Source organism: Arachis ipaensis, chromosome B6 (genome assembly GCF_059453495.1).
Source record: "Arachis ipaensis isolate K30076 ecotype BB chromosome B6, ASM5945349v1, whole genome shotgun sequence".
NCBI lineage: Eukaryota > Viridiplantae > Streptophyta > Magnoliopsida > Fabales > Fabaceae > Arachis > Arachis ipaensis.
The window spans coordinates 43,498,332-43,509,596 of NC_142441.1; positions in this window are offsets into that span (position 1 = coordinate 43,498,332).

The following is an 11,265-nucleotide window of genomic DNA, read 5'->3' on the forward strand; positions in this document are numbered from 1 at the left end:
AACCTACTAATCGCTCGCAGCTTCAAATTGCGTCTTCAAACCTGTGTCACTGAAAGGGTGGAAAATTTGGGGGTGAAAACCAAACCACATGTTCTCAGTAGAGGTCGAGAATGCCATGAAAGTAAAGAATAAAGCACAAATAATTAATTTCATTCAGAGACATCTAAAAGAAAATTAACCATTTTTTTAAAAGCATTAGTTAATTCATCAAAATTATAGACCCATATTTTCTTTATAAAACTCTTAAAAGTTTCTTAGACTGTATGAATGACCAACCTGTTCCAAGCATAGGTTCATTAAGTCTATACTGAACCAGTTTGATTTTTCATACTTTACTAGACCATAACATAAAAGAAGTTACCTACGCGGTATAAATGATCATCCTGCTCCCCGTTCCCTTTCTTTCCCTTTCTGATTGTAGATTTAGGGATTTAGTATACAAATTAGGGATTTGTGATATTAGGGTTAAAATTAGGATTTTATAAAAGAATATGGATAGATATGAATAGATATTTTGATAAAATTGGAAGGTACAGCAATTTTAAAATCAAATATACTCTCTTAAAATATTTAGGAACATCATTTATCAACATATTGCTAAGTTGAATTAATTATTTCTCATTTAAATTATAAAATAAGCATATTAATCACATTTTTTATAAAATGTAGTTTAAACTCAATATTAATTATTCAAATTAAATGATATAACTTTTTATTATTTTTCTATCACCGAAACTTTAATTTCAATGTACAAAATATCTAATTATAATAAAATTACTTAAACTTTAAGTATTTATAAAAATCCATTTAATCATTCCTAATAAATTAATCTCAAAGAGCTCAAACTAATAAAATAAACCATAATTTATCCATAATAGAAATTATTTAAATTATATAATTTTCAAAATACATAAAATAACTAACTATAAAAATTTACACAAGAATATTAATTGAATTAACTCCAAATATTAGTAAACTAATTTAATTACTCTTAATTAATTAATTTATAAAATAAGATATCAAATTAATAAAATAAATCGTAACTTTTTAAGGATAAAAGTTACTTAAATTAAATTATATAATGCTTTCTTATTTTTCAATTACTAAAATTATACAAAATATTCCATTATATAAAATTACATTAAGAATCTTAATTGGTTTAAAATGAAATTATCTCTGAATCTATTTAATTATTTCTAATAAAATAATTTTTAAAATTATAAAGTTTAAACTTAATAAAATAAAATCACAATTTATTCATAATTAGATTTTCAAAAATGCGGGATGTTACATTCTATCCAACTTACAAAAATTTTCGTCCTCAAAAATTGATATAAGATGAAGAAAAGATTTATATTCACATCCCCTTTTGAATATTTTAAAGATACCAAGAAAATCATATCACATAAACATAGAAGAAAATATACTAGGTAATGCAAGAGTTGATAAAATAACTTAACTCATGATAAATTTTGAAATCCAAAATCAAATAGGCACAATATTCATTCAGAACTTTTAACAAAGCATGAGCACTTCCTTTCGTCGTCTCAAAACTCCACAACTCCTTATAACTTCGTATACTAACCAAATTCACTTTCCACACGCACAAATCGCGTCCCTAAGAACTAGCGCATATAAGGAATACGAAATATGAGAAAAGAAAGACAAACGGCACGAAAGGTTTATGCGAGAAATTGGAAGAATACTCAAGTTCACAGTTGGACAAAGATGGTATTTCGCAAGGTTTTGAAGGAATACTTGAGATCGTCAACAAACAAGGATATATATAAGCAATGAAATGGAGCATAAAGGGAGTTAATTCGAAGCTTAGGAAGAAATTATGAACCGAACAGTTTCAATATGAATGTTATTAGGAAAAATAGTACAACAATTTTGAACAACTTCAATTTGAAATAGAGGAAATTAGTTTATCTTTTTCAAAAGAATATATATAAATCTAACATTTTTCAAAGTACTAAACTTAGTATAAATAATATGTTATATCAATTTAATTTTTAAATCAAAACAAATCATGCATGGTTTGTAAATTAAAGCTTGTTTGATGTTAAGGGCAAAATATTTTCTTTAGAAATCTTGGAGGATACTTAAGTACATAATTAGGTAAGAATAGCTATAAAATTATAATAAAGTTGGAAGAAAATCAGCTTCTATTCAAAGAATAAATTTTGAAATAAAATTTTCTATAAATCAATAAAAGATAAATGGTATATCATAGATAAACAAGATTAAACTACATAAAGAAGCTTCAGAGTTTATGTAAGAAAGTCTAGGCTGAATTAAAAATAATCCCATCAAAATTTAAGCAAGGGTTGTGGATACAGTCAAGTAAGAAAAGATGTAAATTGAAATTTTTCTCGAAGAGAATCTAAAAGAAGTACTCAAGAAGGAAATTACAAGAAATGGTATGTTGCACTGAAATGAATCCAAGTTCAGGACAAAGAGCATAAAAGTTTGTAAGGTGAGGATAAAGGTTTCAAAAGATTCAAGCAACAACCAGATACAGAGTCAAGCAAGGACATGCACGAATGATAATACAAGATTAGCAAGAAAGAGATCAGAAACTAGAAATTCCAATACAATTAGTAGAGAAGGAGATAACACTAAGCACGAATAAAGAGCATACGTCGAAACAGAACTAATCTCTAGAATTTAGTTTCTAACGTCCCCAAAACCTCGTAATTCGCATTAACCTATCATTTCTATTTCGTCTATGATAACCCATTAGTGTTCCATATACATAAATCATTAGTATTAATTTGGCCAAACTTGATACCATGAGGTATGCAATGGTAAACTAATAGCGTTAATCATCAGACAGTCATGCATATAAAACAAAAACTCTCGTCACCAAGACAAGTCTTAAGGCATGACAGACACTCAGAGTATGCAATAAAGCATAGTCAGTTCACTCCCAAGGCTCTACAGGAAGGACTGCTCTGATACCATATTGTAACGTCCCGTCTAGCAAAATACGTTGCTTAAGTCAGGGTATTTCTACTAGAAAGAACGTTATGTGACCTTTTCTAATATTAACTACTTAATTACTGAGCCTTTGTATCGATTTCGCGTTTCAGTTTTAAGAAAATGCCAGAAAATTTTGTTTTTATTCATTCAAGACATGTATCAAAGATAAGCATTGCAAATAATAATAACAATCATATAAGTATTATTAATAGTAATTCTTATACATAAGAAGCCATATAAACCCAAATACAACACCTATCCCTCTATTAAAATAAAATATCAAGGGATAATGGCGAGGGGACTTTATGAAAGCAATTAAAACCATAAAGAAAACCTACTAATCGCTCGCAGCTTCAAATTACGTCTTCAAACCTGTGTCACTGAAAGGATGAAAAATTTGGGGGTAAAAACCAAACCACATGTTCTCAGTAGAGGTCGAGAATGCCGTGAAAGTAAAGAGTAAAGCGCAAATAGTTAATTTCATTCAGAGACATCTAAAAGAAAATTAACCCTTTTTTTTAAAAGCATTAGTTAATTCTTCAAAATCCTAGACCCATATTTTCTTTATAAAACTCTTAAAAGTTTCCTAGACTGTATGAATGACCAACCTGTTCCAAGCATAGGTTCATTAAGTCTATGCTGAACCAGTTTGATTTTTCATACTTTACTAGACCATAACATAAAAGAAGTTACCTACGCGGTATAAATGATCATCCTGCTCCCCGTTCCCTTTCTTTCCCTTTTTGATTGTAGATTTAGGGATTTAGTATACAAATTAGGGATTTGTGATATTAGGGTTAAAATTAGGATTTTATAAAAGAATATGGATAGATATGAATAGATATTTTGATAAAATTGGAAGGTACAGTAATTTTAAAATCAAATATACTCTCTTAAAATATTTAGGAACATCATTTATCAACATATTGCTAAGTTGAATTAATTATTTCTCATTTAAATTATAAAATAAGCATATTAATCACATTTTTTATAAAATGTAGTTTAAACTCAATATTAATTATTCAAATTAAATGATATAACTTTTTATTATTTTTCTATCACCGAAACTTTAATTTCAATGTACAAAATATCTAATTATAATAAAATTACTTAAACTTTAAGTATTTATAAAAATCCATTTAATCATTCCTAATAAATTAATCTCAAAGAGCTCAAACTAATAAAATAAACCATGATTTATCCATAATAGAAATTATTTAAATTATATAATTTTCAAAATACATAAAATAACCAACTATAAAAATTTACACAAGAATATTAATTGAATTAACTCCAAATATTAGTAAAATAATTTAATTACTCTTAATTATATAATTTATAAAATAAGATATCAAATTAATAAAATAAATCGTAACTTTTTCAGGAAAAAAGTTACTTAAATTAAATTATATAATTCTTTCTTATTTTTCAATTACTAAAATTATACAAAATATTCCATTATATAAAAATACATTAAGAATCTTAATTGGTTTAAAATGAAATTATCTCTGAATCTATTTAATTATTTCTAATAAAATAATTTTTAAAATTATAAAGTTTAAACTTAATAAAATAAAATCACAATTTATTCATAATTAGATTTTCAAAAATGCGGGATGTAACGACCCAATTTTCAATATGTCTAGATCATACCGAAAACTGAGCGCTACCAATTTGTCTTCCTAATTATTATCTATTATTTATCATATGAGCCTGATTCGTTGTTAAAAACGTAGTTAATTTGCGGAGTATTTTTTTTTATGTTTGGAAACATTTGGATTAATAGACTGAATCATACATAATCAATTCACAAGTAATAACAGGTAAATCAATTATAAACTACCACACATAAATACATCACGAGTAGCTAGCAACATTCATTTATCCAGCCTTTGTTAGAGTATAGACCTTTAGTTAGAACACCCCTAGATATAGCTAGATAGTAACTATATACATACATATACATACAACATCCTAGGTCCTGACCTATCCAAGAAGTCCCTAAGCTGGCACCCAGGCTAGCTTAGACTCTATACTCATCTAGTCCCTCTAAACTATAAAAGCAAGGGAAAGTACGTTCTAGGTCTTCAAAACTCAAGTCAGGTGGAACGTCATCAAATGATAGAACGTTATCTGCTACTCCTCTGCACGATCAAACTTTTCTGCAGGACGTCTCTCTGGTACCTCATGAAGTAGCCACACAATAGGAATCTCGTACACAGGATTTAGGTTAAAGTGCGCATACGAACGGGGTGCAGACGTTGGCTGGTCTCACAGTATATACATATAAACAGGTAACGGAGTTCACTCTAGACTCAGAAGACTATTTAGAGTGGAATCCTTTTTGAGAACGATTGTCAGCGAACTACGGAATGGTACTCATGCTTCCATCTGAAGGGGGAAGGGAGAGAGAAGGGGTAAGAACTGGGGAGTTCTTAGTAGGGTCGAGGTTGTTAGTTACGTTCATTAATTCTGTGTTGCTTAGCAGATATATAGCAGAATACTGAGAAGTAGTGAACAGAAGATACAGATAAATAGAGACAATAGAGAAAACAGAAAGCAAAGCACAAACAAAAGAATACAAGAAAACAAAACACAGACACAGGGAAAAGAATACAAACAAAGAAAGCATACATTCATTCAACAATCATAACAGAGGAAAATGCACAGCCAAGTATGATGCATGTCTGTCCTATGCAGGCCATGAGCTCACGTGTCGGTTTACACCCTGCAGCCCGACATTACCTAGGAACTAGTCCTAGATATGGCTTATTTTATGTAGGTGAACTTCGGCCTACAGAAATAGCACTCCCGTAAGTGAACTTCGGCTTACAGGAATAGTCTAAACACAACACATCAACTTTCTGTAGGTGAACTTCGGCCTACAGAAATAACACCTCTGTAAGTGAACTTCGGCTTACAGAAATGGTTTAATCACAACAACTTTCTGTAGGTGAACTTTGGCCTACAGAAATAGCACCTCTGTAAGCGAACTTCGGCTTACAGAAATAGCGCCCCTGTAAGTGAACTTCGGCTTACAGGTATCACAACTCTCTGTAGGTGAAATTCGGCCTACAGGAGCAATACCCTGAGATACACAATTGATATTCACTGCAGGTGAACTTCGGCCTACAGGAATAACAACTCACTGTGGGTGAACTTGGGCCTACAGGACCTCTAGGGCCAATGGAAAAGCAGCAGATGAACATACAACAGAACATCATACCACAAGGCTTAACTCTTTATTCTTATACTCTTCTCCTCCCTTCTTTTTGTTATATTACTCTTTTCTCATTATCATCATTCATTATCATTCTCAATATTCATCATCACTTTCACATTCTTATGCAGTACCTCTTTCTTTCTCTGTATCTCTTTACTATATTTTAATTACTCTGTTCTCTGTATCTCTTTTCTCTTATCTGATTACTCTTTTCATCTGTATCTATATTACTCTTTTTCTCTTTATCTCTTTACTTTACTCTGGTTACTCTGTTCTCTGTTTATCTTTACTTTTCTTTGGTTACTCTGTTCTCTGTGTTTTTCTACTCTGTTCTGATTTCTCTGTTTAACGTATGTATTTAAAGCTTATGAAAATTTTGGTATGAATAGTTAGTCTGTCCCAAGTATAGGTTCATTAAGTCTATACTGAAACAATTTAACTTTTCATATAATACCTAACCCTAGTCGCGACTCAAGTACTAACTAAGTTGCCCTAGTTCGTTCACTAGTCTCTGTCTGTTTTTCTGTCATTAAAACTTTACAGACTTTTTCTTCGATTTTTATCTTTTCTTCAACTTTTTATCTTTTATTTATCTTTGCCTCACTAATATGTTTTTACCACTCCCTAAGTGTTTTATGAAAGTAATTATGAGATTCTGTGCTTAAAGTTGTCTCTCTAAAGCTTTTACAGAAAACTGCCTTTTCCGCATTATTTTATTATTTTTATTAAAATATTATTTTTAATTAAATATTATTATTTAATATTTTAATATTATTTATTATTTTATTATTAATTTTTCGAAAATTACCCCTTTTTAACTTTTAACCTTTAAAAATTCACTTTTTACCCCGGTAACTTTTAATATTTCTACTTAAACCACCCTAACTTTCAGAAATTACAAAATAACCCCTCAAACACCAAAATATTTACTTCCTTGCCCTTTCTAAGATCTAAAAGGTGTTCTTCAATGTTCTTCACCACACTCAAACTGTTCTTCATGTTCTTCATAAATTCTTCAAATTCTTTCTCTGTTTTTACCCGTTTTTCAGTCTTTTCAGCAACCGATTTTTACAATAATTCAAAATAAATTCCCAGCCACTAAAACCCCATCTTTTCTACATGATTTTAACACAAATTGAATCTCAATTTAAGCTGTAGGGTTCATTTTTCCAGCAGCCATAAAGAACATAATTTCAAAGTTGAATATCATCAAATTTCATCAAATTTTCACCAAAATTTCAACAATAATCACTCATATAAATCATCAATTTCAACCACAGCCAAACCATATCATAATCACACAACTCAAATACAATCAATCAAGATTAAATTCGTCACACCCTACCTGGTTTGCTGCTCCAAATTTGGTTAGACTTTCAGGTGGTCCTTAAGCACTTTTTCCTCCTAAAACACATCAAGAACAACTTTAAATCCACAAACTCTCAACTGACCAAATCTCCCTCAGCACATTAGGAAGAGATATCTCACCTTAGACTTGCTGAAAATTAATGTTTCTTGGCCCACAAGTCAAGTTAAGCATGATTCCTAAGGAAGAACATCAAGAAAACACATGTTTTGCATGGTTTTCATTGAAAACCGAATTGAAAAGGGAGAGAGACAGCCATCTCACCTTATTTCCATCCTTGATAAGTTACTTGGTTATGTAGAGGAAGAAGAGAGGATCATTTTGGTGAAATCGGACTTTTGATTTGAGTTTTAGTTCAGAAGAAATCAAGCTTTGAAGATTAAGTGTTCATGAAGTTTTCTCTCTTTTCTCTCCTTTCAATTTCGGCCAAAATGATGAAATGGGACAGCCTTGGAGGTCTTGGGGGTGTAAGGTGAGTTGTGATTGGTTGGATTGGAGGTGGATTAAAATAATATTAAAATATCTCTAGTGTACAACTAAACTAGGTGTATCGAAACACTTGTAAAAACATCTCTAAAAATTATTTTCTGAGCTACTAGCATAAATGACACTAGTAACATATTTATTATGAGAATAGTACATGTATAATGAGGCCTTAGCATTGCTAAAGTCATCAGAGAGTGCTGGTGCTAAGCTGCACCAGTAAACTGTGAACCCGGTTAAACCAATTTTCTGTTTTTAACTAAAACAGACCAGGTAACCTTATAATATCATTCAAGCATTTTCTAATACTAATATAATACTAATATTATACTATTATCTCTCTTCTATCATGAATCGAGTCCGGTTCATCAAACTGAGACTATTTACGAAAATCAGAATCAAAACTGCCAACCGATACGGTTCAAAAACTAGGTTCTTCGTGATTGCGTTATTGAGCATACCTAAAAAAGGTTCTAGCTTAAAGATAACATAATGACAATGAGGATTGAGATACTTGATGATATATAAGAGGTGTTCCCCTTACTGATTTTCCAGAGAAATCCGTGCCTTTAGAAAAGTTCTTGCGTACTCAAAAATCAGGGTTGTTACACGGGATGTTACATATAGGGCACTGCCCAATACTCTCGCCTACGCGGCACTGACCTGCGTACGCGACATTGACTTTTTTTGAAAAACTCGCGTACGCGGCAGGTGCACGTGACGCGGGCCGACCATTCTGTTTAAATACTCGCGTATGTGGGAGGTGGCTCGCGTACGCGGAACATGCAATTTCAGCATCCATGCGTACACAGAAAGCATGCATACGTATGATCACTCTATTTCGCAAAATTTGATTTTTTGAGTTTTCAATTATTCCTCTAATTTTATAAACCTCCAAAACACTTATTTAAGATTCCCTATCTACTGTTTAGGCTTTAGGACAAACGAGAGTATATTGGGTGAACTAAAACGGATATTCTCTGTTATGAGTTTAGAGACAGTGACTTAGGTTTGTAATGTACTGTGGATGGAATAACTCGAGTGGGTTGCTGGAGTGGTATGTTGATGATGATTTGAGAAAAGGAAAGCTAATAAGGTATTATTGTTGATTAATTATTATGTTCCTGAGAAGGACGGTGGTTAATCCCGCTTGTCAAGGTTGTGGCCCATGAGATTATTGATAAATTGTTATGTACTTAGCAAGAATGGTGGTTAATCCCGCTTGTCGAGGTTGAGACTCATGAGATTATTGGTAAGTCGTTATGCACCTAGGAAGGATGGTGGTTAATCCTGCTTGTCGAGGTTGCAGCGCCGACGTAGGGACGGGTGTTAATCTTGCCTACGTTCAGATGTGAGGTTTGAGACAGTCTCCCACCTGTAACCTTTCATGTCACAAGAGTTTACTCGAACACTATATACCGTAAGGGTGTGCTAGGGCATTATATCCCAGGGCACCGATAAACCACAATTTTATAGTTTATTTTGTATTGAATTTGGTGGATTTTATCAAGTTTTCCCATATTTATTCACTAAATTAGCATGGTTTTGTAATTCTCCCTAAGTTGTGCTTAAGAGTGAAAACATTCTTTTTAGTCCTTAAAATTATTAATTTTAATTCACTTTAATTTCGTTCGATGCCTTGATATGTTTGTTGAGTGATCTCAGGGTTTATAAGGCAAGGATTGGATGGAAGAAGTGAAGTAAAATCATGCAAAGTGGAGAACTCATTAAGAAACGAGCATTTGGAGGATTCATGGCGACGTGTACGCATAACCGACGCGTACGCGTGACCGACGCGTACGCGTGACCGACGCATACGCGTGATAAGCGGCACATGACTCACTTAAAGGCAAAACGCTGGGGGTGATTTCTGAGCCCATCCAAGCCCAGATCCAACTCATTTTTGATGTATTTGAACCCAAGGATTGAAGGGGGATGGAGGAAGTAGTCATAATTTAGTTTTTATCATGTTTTACATGTAGAATTCTAGAGAGAGAGAGGCTCTCTCCTCTTTCTAGGTTTTAGGGTTCTTATTTTGATTTTTCTTAGATCTAGATCTCAATCTTCCTTCAATTTAGTTTTCTTTTACCTTTATTTGTTCTAGTACTTTAGTTCATTTACTTCTCTTGTTAATTTCTTTATTTACCAATTTAGTTTATGAACTCTTTTGTTATTCTCAATTTCCTTTTAATGCAATTTTAGGTTTCATGTCTTTTGATATTTACCTTAATTATTATTGTTGATTTCTTGCTTATGTTAGTTATAGCTTTTATTCATTCTTGCATTTTATGATATTTGCTTTTATTGTATTCTAGGTATTTGATGAAATGTTTCTTTTAGCTTTAGTGTAGATTTTTCCTATTCTTGGCTTGGGGTGGTAACTTGGGTGACCTTGAGTTGCTAACGTCCAAGTGATTGATAATTGGTGTCTATTGTAAGACACCAGATTCTTAGAAACTAAATAATAAATTAATTATGATTTATTTTATTTATTTAGGATATTAATTTCAGAAATTTTTATATTGATTGGATATTTTTTTTGTTATTGACTTGAAAGCTTGAGTAATTAAAAAATAATGAGGGATTTAGATATATGGTCTAATTTGAATAATTAGATTTTGAACTCTATTTTGTGATTTTACAAAAAATTAATTTGATTATCTCTAATTATTGAATTAGAGTATTTATTTAAAAATAAATTTTAACTTGATAATTAAATAGTATTCTTATAGATTATCATTGGATTAAATTTGATTTTAATTAATATTCTACTTAAATCTAAAATTCTCAATTTTATACACAAAACCCTAATTCCCATCAAAACCCTAAATCCCTAAAACATAACTCTAATCCTAACTACCTAAACCTAGCTACCTCACCCACTGCCATCCCACCCCTTTTTCCCTTCTCAGCTGCATCACACATGCACAAAAATAAACAAAGAAAGACAGAAAAGAAAAAAGGAAGGGAGATCGGGTAAGGAGGAGGGGACTATGCTGCGTCCTGCCTCCGTGCCACCATCACCGGAGAGAGAGAGAAGGAGCGAGCTGTCATGGGGGAGCGTCACCACCACCAAGGCCGTCGCTGAGGAAGCTCGCACGAGTTGGAGGGCTGCCTTTGTGCGCCGTCACCGTTCTGCCTTCCATCAAACTCGAGTCGTCGCTATTCATGGAGTTTTCCATTGTCGCCATCTAAGTTGCTGCCTAGT